Source organism: Schistocerca nitens, chromosome 6, assembly GCF_023898315.1.
Source record: "Schistocerca nitens isolate TAMUIC-IGC-003100 chromosome 6, iqSchNite1.1, whole genome shotgun sequence".
NCBI lineage: Eukaryota > Metazoa > Arthropoda > Insecta > Orthoptera > Acrididae > Schistocerca > Schistocerca nitens.
The window spans coordinates 597,791,323-597,805,729 of record NC_064619.1 but is presented as its reverse complement, the minus strand read 5'-3'; the positions used below and the strand labels follow the sequence as shown (position 1 = coordinate 597,805,729).

The 14,407-nt window shown below is 41.2% G+C and overlaps 1 protein-coding gene across 2 annotated transcripts in view; it reads right to left on the bottom strand.

The window, feature by feature from the left end:
• LOC126262904 (monocarboxylate transporter 1-like) overlaps window positions 1-5,660 on the bottom strand; it is a 116,666-nt gene extending 111,006 nt beyond the window's left edge. The window contains exons 1-2 of one of the 2 annotated variants that reach the window (XM_049959808.1): window positions 5,564-5,660; window positions 5,316-5,447 (exon numbers count right to left, since the gene is read on the bottom strand). The gene's annotated coding sequence lies outside the window, so the exon portion shown is untranslated. Of the gene's footprint in view, window positions 1-630; window positions 998-5,315; window positions 5,448-5,563 lie in introns of those variants that run through there. The other variant, XM_049959807.1, reaches the window with a different exon arrangement.
• Between the last annotated feature and the right edge of the window lie 8,747 nt (window positions 5,661-14,407).

Below are 14,407 nucleotides of genomic sequence, written 5' to 3'. Positions count from 1 at the left end.
AAAATGGGGCCGAGCACGGTTGACTCTAGTGTGTGCCGTGGTTCAGCGTTATAGTTTAATCAGTGCGCGTAGAATTTCGGCATGTCCAGATGGTGGACGAATACTTTATGAACTAGCTCTTGTATTACATTTCTAATTTGTTAACCTTACTGTCGATTTAGAAGTATTTCTTTCGTTGCTTTTCAACAAAAGTGACTTACTGAGGTACTTCTTACATGACTGGCTCTTTAGATTTTGTATACATTTATTTTCATGTTACACAGACTTTGTTTTCTAAAAGATATGCAGCTACTCGAATACTTTTTGGACTCACTGTATAACTTTAGATATACTAATCATCTCCTTAATATGATCACTACAAAAAGAAAAAAAAAACACGTCACAGTTTCCTGTAATGACGTAGCACAACATTGTAAAGTTGCTGCTACAATGCACTGTATTCGCAGAAGTGTATCAGGGTACCGTTAGATGTCTCTGTCTTGCAATAGCATCGGCGGTTTCATGCGAAAGGCACTGGTACTTCAAACTACAAAGTAATAAAATGGTGGTTTCAGGCGGAAACAACTGTAGTAATCATTAGTACTCAGAGGGTTACGCAGACATTTGCGGATCTCATACCGCCGCACTTACCCAGATCCCGGCGCGTCCGCTGTGGCGGGAACCGTTGCCACAGCTAGTGACGTCATCCAAGGTCTGCTGCGATTCCGGCGCGTTGCCAGCTGGCCACACAGCTGTTTTTAGACAGTTTTGCGCTGTAGACGACGGTAGAGCACGGTCACTGTGTTACACGAGAAGCAACAACGCTCTAAAGGTACTTGACACTCGTAGGGAAATGCGGCACTCTTTTAAAACACCATGAATTCCGACGAAATCTTGCGAGGTGAAGTAAACAACGCCATGCGCTAGCCGCCATATGCAACGCACTCGTGAGTGCTTGGGAGCCATTTCGCGCGATAACAGTAGCGTCCACCGACACGGAATGTGGCCTCAGATGATTGCTGTTGACAGAAGTTCGTTCTTAATAATTACGTGCGTGTGAAAGTAAGTATTCACGCGTTTAAAATTACATTTCAGTGCCTTCCAATTGTGAAACTCACTTAAGATTACGCATTGTATGCAACAGGTACACGAAAGTGCAAATTGTCGATTGCAGTTAAGATCGATCTATTAAAAACTTGTTCGATATAGAGCAATGGTGCCTCAGTTCTTCAGACAAGTTTGAATACAAAAATATTTAAATGGTGAGGCAGGAATATTATTGTGGACCTTATGTCAGTCCCAAAAAAAAAAATGGTTCAAAATGGCTCTGAGCACTATGGGACTCAACTTCTGAGGTAATTAGTCCCCTAGAACTTAGAACTAGTTAAACCTAACTAACCTAAGGACATCACACACATCCATGCCCGAGGCAGGATTCGAACCTGCGACCGTAGCAGTCGCGCGGTTCCGGACTGAGCGCCTACAACCGCTAGACCACCGCGGCCGGCTGTCAGTCCCAAATCAAGAGTCTAAAGTGTGCAATGATGGCAACTCTTGGTGAGTTGTCGGTAAATAGTTTAACATTAATTTCAATAGATAACTGCAACGGTATGTGCAACTTGTTAATTACATTTCATTACTGTGTTCAGCTGACACGCCTACTACTAATGTAAAATGATAACTGGATAAATAAACAACTAACAAAGGAAACTATGCATTTAAGAGTAGAAAACCATTTATATCGCAACTCTACACAAAACAGGAGAGAGTTACGTAACTTTATTCGTTCTCAGAACGTATAAACGGTCTATTAACTTCGACGCGGAGTGTGTATAAGATGTGCCTGTAACTGAAGAAAGTTTTTCGTATTTTCTTACAAAATGACTCCATTTTTATAGACATTAGGTAAAAATCAGCGCAGGAGACTGAAAGTGACAGGCAACAATTTGCTTATTAAAAGAGATAAATAAAGCTAATAATTAGTAATATTGTGAGCTTTCGTGACCTATATTTACTTTCCTCGTGACTTATTGCGGGCGTTGTTGGCGTTGTTTTCAGCCTTCCGTTTCGTTTCTTGCTGCAGCTAACTGTGGCAGAGGCCGTGAAGATGGCCTTTAAACGTTAAATAACACTGTAGTTGTTTGGTGGACGATTATTTTAGGACTTTCAGTTTGGTTTATTTCCAGAAGCAGTTCGACTAGTGAGTAATCATCGTATAAAAGTTGTCTCCGCATTAGAACTGAAACCCTTCGAGGCTCGGCTTAAAATTTTAACTCTTGTTTCCTTCAGTCGACAGAATCAATCCCACTTGCGATGTGGTTAGAATTATGGACGCAAAGGTTCTTGAACTGATGGCAAAAGCTCAAGTAAAACAATTCAGATAGATTTTTGCTAAAAAAGGTAATCTCAGAATATCATAATACCTAATTAATAGTTTATACCAGTGGTTATTGTATTACTTCTTATTGTCATTCATTGTAATACTGTGTAACGGAAGTGGCTCTGACGATATTAAACTTCAAACCTGGTTATTCCAGAGTCTTATGTAAAGAAACTTTATGGTGAGTAAACTACCGAATTTATAGCATGAGTAAGCCAAAGTATTTATCTCAGAACTGTAATGAAGTAACATTTGAGCACTGGAGAACAGGAAAATCCCGTTTTGATACCAGATACTGTAAAAGTTATGTTCACAAGTAATAAGCAAAATCCAAAAAATATTGCAATCGTAATCCTTTGATAAAATAAGTTAAGTAGATCGTAACATAGCCCCTAGATAATTCAAAATCTAAGTAAACTCATGCCTTGGGGAATGTTGCAATAAAACGAGGATCAGAACGTAAACGTAAGTTCCTACCATCGTAACGTTATCAATTACATCAGTTAGAAATAACGTACTTTGTACTGATTGATCGGAGCCAGAAACCTAATGGCGGACCCACAACTCGCCAAGTTTCATAAAAATCAACTTGCAAACACGTAAAATTGTCCCTCATTATCCAACACGTACATACCGGTGCACATACCCCAGAAAAACACGTAGAGGCACATATAATGCCGAACAAATGAAAAACAGGCAAAGATTAGAAATAGTAGTGGTAGGGAACTATGTGGCTAACAGTTCGCTGCTGTATCTCCGAAGATGTCTCCCGCAGTCGGAGACGAAACGTCAGGGGAGAGTTTTATACTTCGACCACGGCCTATCAGCCCGGAAGTTTTAAGTGAAGACAAATACTTGAACTTAGTTAGCATGTAACTACATTTATTGAACGGCACGTATTTGATGAAGTCAGTGTAATTAAAATTACGTTAACAGTTACTTGGCCGGTTTGCAGAGCTTTTGCGGAGAGAGAGCTTTATAGTGACGCGAAAATATAATGTTGCTTATTTGTGCTTGCTGGATGATGCCTTCCTGCGTCGTCTGAGCTAGGCCATTTGGCGAAGTTGTAAATGGTTCATTAATATGAAAATATATATGTGCACCTTGACGTATGCATAATCCATACGGTGGATATAATATTCCTCCTCTGACTCCCGCTGGATATAGATTCATATTAAAAATGAAGAAATTCCTCCAGCTGTATTTAAGGTGTCGATTTTATTTTGGCAACTAGTTTCAGCATTGTAACACCGTCATCTTCAGGCCCATACATTTGTTGACGTCAACAGCGTGCGGCTGATACTAGAAGTCAGTGAAGTGAAACTTCATACTAGTTACTAACCACCTTCCACACGGAGCACGTCCGAATTCTCACCACTGACTTCTAGTATCAGCCGGACGCAGTTGACGTCAACAAGTGTATGGGCCTGAAGATGACGTTGTTACAACGTTGAAACTGGTTGCCAAAATAAAATCGACACCTTAAATACAGCTGGAGGAATTTCTTCATTTTTTAATATAAATTTATACCAGCTGACGTCCCACTGTCCTCCATTTCAACTATGGATGTACGAAGGATATAGATTCGTCCGCCACATGTCAGGTTTACAGTTTTTAAAGTATGCAGAATCACGGCAAGTTGCCGGATATGAAAATGTATTGCGTCTCGTTTTGCCTCACAAGTCACATCCGTGAACTCACATTGAGAACACCCTTTAAATAACTACTTTTATGGTCTTAAGCGAGCGAAACCGCATTAGCTTGTAAATGAAAAATACATAACATCAGTATTTCGCCACTTACGTCACAAGAGCGAATGCAACCCCGCATATAGATTGTTAGCTTAGCTTTTAGCCTTTCATACGATTTGAAGCTATCTGACATTTTCTTCATACAATGTTCATGGCAATATTAAGTCCATCCTGTATTCAGAATGTAGATGTTGGGCTCTACTTGGCGTACGGTTCATTCCGACACGACTTCGACATGCTACTGTCTCTGCGCGTTCACGCGAACCCTCTCTCTCACACATACACTTACTGTTCAACTCTCCGACTGTCGATTTAGTACTCGCTCTCTCCATCTCCTATGACAGTTCATTTTATTCATTGCAATTAATATAGATACCACAAATATTTAATGCAATCAAAATATTGCCCAGCCAAAAGTAAACATGTTAATAATCAATATATGGCCTAACATAATAAAAGTGATGAATGGTTATAGTACTCTTTATTACAAAACGAACACGTAAACCGGCTAAGAAAAGTGTAATGTACCTATATTTCTGTGATGTAAAATGAGAAAAGAAAAGAAAAAAAGTAATACAACTCAATATCAACAGTGCCTTCACAACTGCTGATTTTATACGTCGACAATTTGGGATAATCTTAATTGCTAACCACATTTGGCGCAACAGTTAATATCGCTGAAACAAAGCAATAACGACCAAAGACGTAATTTAACTACTTCCCACAACTTGCAGATTCCCTGTAAGGCTGCAGGATACTAACAGCTGCGCATCCATATCTTTTAAAATAATCATACGTATAACACAAAACATAAATAGCACATACATCACCATAACAACAAAAAAACAATATTTAAATAAAAGCAGTCCATGAGGAAATGTATTTCACTAAACGCAATAGTTAGGTTTTAGATTCACAGGTCACACATGTATAAGCAATTGTTCTGTATTTTCAGTAGGCACAATTTTCAATAAATTTGTTGACAAACAGTCGCTGCTCAAAAATTGCCGTGAAAATAAACAAAATTGCAACTAGAGCTGTTTTGTGTTTACAAAACGTCTAAAGTAGCCGCTGTGTTATAGGCAGAGAATTGTGTCGAAGACATGCTGCAACCACAGACTGTTAAACTGTCAACTATGAAGTGACTTGCTATTAAAAAGCCCAAGATCAACCTGTATTTCCACACAGGATTAAGATGGCGATACCTGTTTTGTTGCTGAAGTAAGCGTCTCCTCACGTTATGCAGATGTTACGCACTATCCGGACGGACACAGTACTACCTTCGGAAAAACCAACCCTTTGTGGCTGTTTTGATGGTTTTCCTATCGATTTATGAGCTGAAAACGTATTGGAACCCATACTAATCACAGCAAAACCTTTGTGAACTGCTGTTCACAAGCACAACATGGAGAGAACAGTACATACGTGTCTATTGCAATGTGTTGCATCCTACCTGAAACACTGTGTTCTGCTATAGATTTCAGGAAACACTTCTTAAAGTCTGTCCTGTACGTGCACATGCCTGAAAACAAATACATTGAACTCTGTCATACATCTCGGATCTCAGTGCGCTGCTTCTGATAACTTTATTCTTACTTTTGTGATAAGTGAACGAACAAACTTGGTAGTCACCTGATAACAGAAATGGGTTCTTTTGAGATGATAACGTAATTCATTCGAAGGACATTAGAGTTAAGTGGAAAAGTCCGTAACACTTAGATTTCACGAGACTAACTACATTCATGTATTGTCCAAGCAATATTGTCAAGCCTTTTAACTGATTTACGTACTTGCAAGTAATTACGAAATAATTCTCCTACTTTCACTTCTTGTTTTAGCAGGTGGCAGCCGGCCGGAGTGGCCGAGCGGTTCTAGGCGCTTCAGTGTGGAACCGCACGACCGCTACGGTCGCAGGTTCGAATCCTGCCTCGGGCATGGATGTGTGTGATGTCCTTAGGTTAGTTAGGTTTAAGTAGTTCTAAGTTCTAGGGGACTGATGACCTCAGATGTTAAGTCACATAGTGCTCAGAGCCATTTGAACCATTTGATTTTTTTAGCAGGTGGTAGTACTATATTATTAACGGACTGAAACATAAATGTCCAATTACATCACAATACTGGCCGTGTACGATCAATAATTTAAAGTAGCTAACAATGATAAAGACGTATGTTTCAATTTGTGATAAAATGTAGTGTGGCAATAAAGGGAAAAGTTGTATTTGATGATTCAACAATGACAATCGTTATTGTACACCAACAGCGTATATCTGGATGGTCAGTGCTACTATTGGCGGCTATTTCATACACCGACGCCAGGAAACGAGCTGACTTAACAAATGGCCTGCAGCACAAATAGATTGCAATGAAAAAAAAATGGTTCAAATGGCTCTGAGCACTATGCGACTTCTGAGGTCATCAGTCGCCTAGAGCGTAGAACTAATTAAACCTAACTAACCTGAGGACATCACACACATCCATGCCCGAGGCAGGATTCGAACCTGCGACCGTAGCGGTCGCTCGGCTCCAGACTGTAGCGCCTAGAACCGCACGGCCACTCCGGCCGGCGCAATGAAAACAAAGTCAAATCACAGCCACACTGAAATATATAATAAGCATATCCCCAAATTCTTATGGAGCAATACTCTAACATTACCCGTCTCCCAGTAAATTAGTAGGAAACTTAGAGATTACTTCCAGTTGCCTTAAGGCACTTTCAACATTAAATAAACATACCAAATCCTACCGTAACTAATGATTAAACCATTAACTCTGCGGCTGCCGCGCGCGTACACAACCGCAACCAGTCCCAAAGCGGTCAATATGTCCTAAGACAAGTTCAAATTTGCATGAAAACCACTTAAAACACACACTCCACAGATGGTGATAAACGAAATAGCCACTGTGGGACCAAGTTCAGAACCATCTCGAACAAATCATACTATTGCGAGGATGATCACGTCAATACGTCTGCAGCATAAGACAATATTCTGAGATGGAAAGGGAGAATGGAGGGCCTGTTATTTCAGTTAATAAGGTAGTTGGGAGGACTGTGGCCGCATTAAGAGCAAACATGAACTAAATGAAAAACTGAATAATGCGTCGTACCACACTGTTGTAAAGGACAAAGCCCCAACGGTATCTTCTAGAAACGAAGAAATGACACAGTGGTTAAGACAAAATGATATAAAATTCGTTGACGGAATGAGGAAAATGGAACTATTAGAACTTGTGTCACAACATAACCACAACACTTCACATAAGTTGTAGACGAAGTTTCTAACAGGCACGGACATTCTGTAATTAGATTATCGCCCTATCGTTGTCACTTCGATGCTACCGAGCTGATATGGGCCAAAATAAAGGCGTACATAGCACTAGAAAACAAGAAATTCACGCTTTCAGGATTGGAAAGGCCTTTATATTACGCTGTTTCTGAAGTAACTGTGGAAAATTAGAGCAGTGTTGCGGCAAGTACAAAAAGTTTTATTCAGGAAGCAAGGAAGAACGAATACGTATTGGAAGATAGTTTTTACGAATTAATTAATGCCATCGGGAAGTCATCTGAAAGTTCCAGCGACACAGATACTAGCAGCATTTTCCTGCTGTCGGACACAGAACATGTTAAGTGATGCCTTTTCCAGTTTTCACAGCGAAGCTGACCTCCTGATAGATGATCGTATCAACAATGAATATATGAGTAACGACTCTACCGCCATCAAAGCCGGACACAAACATTGCTGACTGTGTGTGTTTTGTTTATTGCTTACATTTGTTTTAAAAATTTCACGTTATAAAGTGATTTTTTTAACATCTTAGAGCGCATACATTGTGATTTAAAAACTATGCAGTCATTGTTTAAAACTTATATTGTGGCGTACACAGAGGCGCAAAAATTTTAAATGTGCCACTGGCGGCGACTGATTTGAGCACGTTGAGTTCTAGTAGCCGCGTGTAACGGTGATATGACATTGCCACCGCTACGCAGCGCTGTTGTCGCCTTGTGTGACAGCAAAAGCGCTAGCCGCTTTCGTCTCATTAGGCTTGGTGCACAATTTTTTGATCTTTTCATTTGTTTTGTTTTGTTTGTGTATCCTTGTCGTCATGATGAAAAACCAGGAATGAAATGTGTGCAAGAGTCAGGCAAGCAATATCAAAATTTTTTGTCATTTATCGGAAATATGAAGGACTGTGGGACATAATAACAACTACATGGAGAACAATGCGCGGTAAAGTAGTTTAGAAGGATATGAAATTATATTGAACATTCTCTCCGAAAAAAATTAAGAGTATTAAGCACGTGCTTATTGTATTAGAGGCTATAATACAACGAAATTTATATTTAGCTCTTGTGTAAATCATTAAGCCACTTAATTTTGAGTCCCGTTGTCTCCAAGGAATTTTGATACTGGAGAGCAATGTAGTTATGTCTTCCTGCCCTCTGAAGTTGCTCCAGGGATTTTTGTGTGCCCTTGACTGATCCGGCAATAGTCGATGCACCACCACCCACTGAGCCCATCGCTGAGAGACCTACGAGGCGGGAATGAGGAAGGTGATGATTCCACCTAACGTCTTGGACATTGGCAGAACCTGAGGTGCTTTAACCAGTCCTTCGTGCTTCTGGGCGCTTTTAGCTGCATATATCGCTGTCAGGATATAGATTTTTAAACACCTCTGCCATGGCTCCTTATTTTTCTTCTTCAGTGCGCGACGTGGGGCATTTGTAACTTGCTTGAAATTAACACCCAAGCCCAACTTAATTTTAGCATTCATGGTTTTATCAACTATAAATGCTGCAGTGCTCAGCCCGATATCAGTATCCTTCCTTGAACATGTTCCCTTGGCTTTGTCAAAATCGATTGGCAGCGTGACGTCCTGGGAGATCTTTAGGTTTTGCGTATGCAATGTCGTGTTGCAAACGCGCCTCATCAAGCAGCATAATCCCCTTATCAACACGAGCCAAAATAGTTTCTGAAGCTTTCTATCAGGTCTGCGGTAATTAAACCATGGAATGTGCAATTCGCCGGCCGGTGTGGCCGTGCGGTTAAAGGCGCTTCAGTCTGGAACCGCGTGACCGCTACGGTCGCAGGTTCGAATCCCGCCTCGGGCATGGATGTGTGTGATGTCCTTAGGTTAGTTAGGTTTAATTAGTTCTAAGTTCTAGGCGACTGATGACCTCAGAAGTTAAGTCGCGTAGTGCTCAGAGCCATTTGTGCAATTCACCTGGAAATTTGTCGAGAATACCATCACCTCCTACAATGTATCTCCTATCGTGCATGTTATGCCACTGTGCTGGTTGTGCTCTGTGCATTCCATTATATAGCAAATCGTCAGCGTCAATCCAGTTGTTTTGCGCTGCAGCAAAACCAAGCCATTTAACAAGTGCTCTATTCCCTCGACGTCTTACGATGCGCTCTATGAACAACACATGTGGTTAGGAGCTCCTCTGCAATTTCTCTGTGTAAAATCGTCCTGAAATTTCAGTGCCACTGCTATCCTTTATGATGTAGGTTCTGGGACTTGTTCTCTGCACTCTAGAAACTGTGAATATCTCACTAAACCAATTTGTGAGGTATGACTTCTCAAATTCCATCTTGTGTTTTGAGATACGCACCAAATCGGTCACAAAATTACTGTTTATGTTGAACAAATATTTTAATACCATAACAATGAGTCCGTTATCATGCACATTGACTGGTCTCATTTTTATTGTGCTATGTTTGGTTCGATTATGCTGTGCAACAATTTGTGGGAGAGTATCCATCCATTTGTATGAACCACGAAGATTAAAATGCAGTCACATTTGAGTTTTTATTGCTCTGTTCAGACGTTGCATGATATTAACCTTCAGATGGGTGAATGTTGCTTAGTGCTGTATTCCACGCAGCCACATCATGTTCTTGAAATATCTATTGTAAAACTCTCGACCGTGATTGGTTTGGAGGTTGTGTGGGCATCGATTCGCCTCTGTCTGCAACAAATGCTCAAACATGTCTGAGATATCTCACACCATTTTCATTTTAACGGGAAATGCACATGAGAATTTAGAGTATCAACGAGCATCTTAAAACTCCGTATATAAAAGGCAATGTAGTGACTGGCTGACTCATCGCTCAGCCCAAACTGCTAAGGATAGAAACTTGAAATCTTGTGAAGGTGTGGATCTTATACTGTAGGCGTCGTTTAAGAAAGGATTTTTCGAATTTCCAACCATAAAGGACTGAAATAGAGGATAAACGTTTTTTTAAAAGTGTCGGCACTAGTGTAGTTTTGAAGCTAGACTTACGATAATTGGTATTTGGTGTCTTGGTCAGAAATAAACAAATACTTGTTTCAACATTTCCGGAAACTGAATCCCTAAGGGATAGAGACTTTTTGTGAAAGTGTTTTTATATGAAATCATTTTTAAAGTTAAGTCTGTGAAAGCTTAAATTTGGCCTCTGAGTTATAAATTTTTTAAAAAAAATGTGTTCTTCACCCCTGAGGGAGTGAAATAGGGTCAGCCTGATGCATTGGCTCATTATCGCCCAGCTCTAGCCGCTAAGGATAGAAATCTGAAATTTGGATAGTGTGTGGATCTTATACAGTAGGCATTGATCAAGAAAGGATTGTCGGAAATTCCTCCCATACGGGGGTGAAATAAGGGATGCTGCTCAAAAGAATAAATTAATGTTTTTGAAGCTGGTAATATTAAACTAGTTGTTATTAAACTAGTATGTGTAGTGTCTCTGTTTGTATGTCAGTCGAGTACAGTATTCCGTGGGGCGTCGACGATCCCCTTAACGTACGTAATTTCGTGTACTTAGACAAGTTACTCTCGTGGTTGAGAAGCACCTGCCGACTTCGATGGTTGCCTATAAAATTCTTGAAATGTAAGAGAAAGAAAACTTCTATAGGAACTTTCCGAATTGTAACACTGCCATTCGCATTTCGTCATTTGATGATTGTCTGCGAATGAAATGAGTTTGTCTTAGCAGAGAAAACTTTCTCTATGCTTTTGACCATGTTATTGAAGCTGGTTCAAAATGGCTCTGAGCACTATGGGACTTAACATCTATGGTCATCAGTCCCCTAGAACTTAGAACTACTTAAACCTAGCTAACCTAAGGACATCACACAACATCCAGTCATCACGAGGCAGAGAAAATCCCTGACCCCGCCGGGAATCGAACCCGGGAACCCGGGCGCGGGAAGCGAGAACGCTGCCGCACGACCACGAGCTGCGGACTATTGAAGCTGGTTGTACAGCAAACATCGACCACCAAATGTTAGAAGTCCTTTATACAATATGGGGGCTAACAATAACTGTTTCATTGCACAAACTTCCTGCACGTCCTCTCGTTATCCTGTCTCGTAACAAAGTCCAGTGACAATCCGATTTTCTTACATTTCTTCGCTCGCCATGGAGCAACTCTAAGTCACAGAATAAATATTTCATTCGCTTAGGCGAAGTGCGCCACATCGCGATATATATTCACTTTATTAATGTCCAAGTTTCATTACAAATTCGTTGAATCTGATATCAGTTCCTATATGAGCTTGGTGAATGTGCTTTGAATTCAAATTGTCTTGTTGGGAGGCTATAGTGAGGTTTCCATTATCCCTCAGCAACTGGTTCAGGATTCTGGAATATGTTTATATGTTTGAGTCAAATACAGTACGTCGACATCCCTATGACGACTGAAACAGAGATATCATAGAAACTGATCTAGTTTTCCACAGCAACATCGTCAAGTATGAACACGATGTTTGGCATTACTTTTTCTGGCAGGGGTATTTCACGGCTCTGACAATGTCGTGTATGTTACACCATCAACTCTTTGCAGTATTGTTTGCAGCAGGAACAGCGTTTCTGAAAATGCACATACATGGTTAAAGTGGACTCCATCCGCGCGCGCGTGCGTGTGTGTGCGTGTGTGTGTGTGTCACCAACTGAGCTCTGAGCTGCAATGGTCGCAGGGAATACACACACACATGAAAGTTTGTCAGTTACTCAGTTTAACGAAGACTGAAGACGCTGAAACTGGTGAGGTGATGGAGATAGCTTAGTGCTGCTGTGGTATTGTAGAAGTTGCAGTGAAAATACTGGTAGCGGTAACATTATTATAAGAGATACGAATAAAATAAAACACTGTGTGCAGTAATACACAATATTTTTATTCAACAACCATACACTTGGGTCACTACATCCAAATAATCAATTGGTTGTTTATTTATCTTCACACCTGTACAGCCTTTAGCAAATGCTTTCTTCTCTGCACAGAATTAAGCGCGTATTTCCCTCAAACTGATGGGTGTTCCTGTAGCCTCTTCTTTTGACATCATATTTATGCAGTGTTCGAAAGCATTTGCGTGTACACTATATGTACAGAGGTAGTTCACAGTGTCTTTATACAAAGTTTGAACACAAGGCAGCCATCTGTTCCGTCTTTCTGACACAACGGATAGCACAATTTACAGCCCAAACAGGTTTGTAACCGTCGAGTGTTGCAGATAAGTTGATCGACCTCCATATCTCATCAAGAGTGCGATGCCATCGTATAGTGGTGTTACAGATAGTGTCCGGCCAGTACAGTAAATGTCCCGTGGTGAATGAAATGGACGATACTCAGATGTCATCTATTGATTTTCTACATGACACAGTTCGTCCCATCCAATTCCATAAGCCGAACTTGATAACACTTCTGGAAGCAATTTTCAATCTCTAATACAATATGCCAGTTACTGTCCACTGATGCTTCTATACCAACATTATACACTTGAACCGCTAGTTGCTAAATTATAAGTTGAAATGAAAAACAGTGGAGCACTGGGAAGAACCGGCAGCTCTCATCGACCACATCAACAGTCTGACCTTGCAGTAACGCTGGAATCTTCTGGGATCGTGCATATGTCAGAGACTAGCACTGACCTGCACTGTATTTTGTAGGCCCTCCTGAACAGTTCTTCTGAGAGTTGGGATTGGCAGATTATCTTCATATACATCTACATCTACATGATTACTCTGCAATTCACATTTAAGTGCTTGGCAGAGGGTTCATCGAACCACAATCATACAATCTCCCTACCATTCCACTCCCGAACAGCGCGGGGGAAAAACAAATCTACGAGCGGGATGGATAATATCAGCACATTCTCCTGCTCCAACATGCTGATCATGTCCACTACAGGATCCGAATGGTCCTGCTGTCGTTGCTGCCCCATAGGGACTGGAGATTACTACAGGTCCCGACGAGCCAACAGTGACTACTGCTGGCTCGGACATGCTGGTGGTAGCTGCAGGACTTTGCAAGCTGAAGGTTGCTCCCCTTCTGGACAAGCCAGAGGTCGCTGAACGAAGAAGAAGAAACAATAACTATCCACAGACAAAGACTTGGAGTTGAAAGAAGACATGGCACTAAACCACATGTTCTACTTTTACGCTTCTTCTGTGAGGCGGAGGCTGATGACGATCCCAGTCGTTACCTCAAAGTCCTTCAACTGACTGAATGAGACCAGTGAGCTGCCTTACTCATCTTATATCCCCGACGTCGTGGTTCCCGCCTTCTTTTCACCCATGATATAACAATCTCGATCACCCTCTGGCGCCTGAGTTGTCAACTAGGCCAGCTGGTCTCGGGCTGTGGATGAGGGCAGGCTACTGAAGACCCATCTCTTTGGTTGCAGAGAGAACCATTATTAGTGCAGCATATTACTACTGTGGGTATGCTACCATCTACAAAAAAATCAGCATGTAAGAATAATATTACATACCTGCTGGTGGTGGCAATCGCCCCTTGCACAGTGGAAGAGGCAGGTCGAGTAGCCATTTCAAAGGAGGAGGACGACAGTTCGAGCACCAGCTACTGCCTATGTGAGTTGCGAAATGCGTCTTCATGCCATTCTGCTGCATAGCAATTATATAGCGAAAAGTGTTTTTTTATGCTCCTCCATAACCTAATCTTTCTAACCATCAAGTGTGAAGCTATGATCACTGTATGTTTTCTTGTAATGTGGTTATTAAACGCCAATATGATCAGTGCCCACATCTCGTCAATTATCACACTGAGCACACACACACAGTACTTTCTTCACCAAGAGCTCAATGCAGACTGAACTTTTCTCAGCAATTCACAAGTGGGGGAGTAGAGGTAGCTGTAGGACAGTCTGCATATACAGGGTGGTCCATTGATCGTGACCGGGCCAAATATCTCACGAAATAAGCATCAAACGAAAAAACTACAAAGAACGAAATTCGTCTAGCTTGAAGGGGGAAATCAGATGGCGCTATGGTTTGCCCGCTAGATGGCGCTGCCATAGG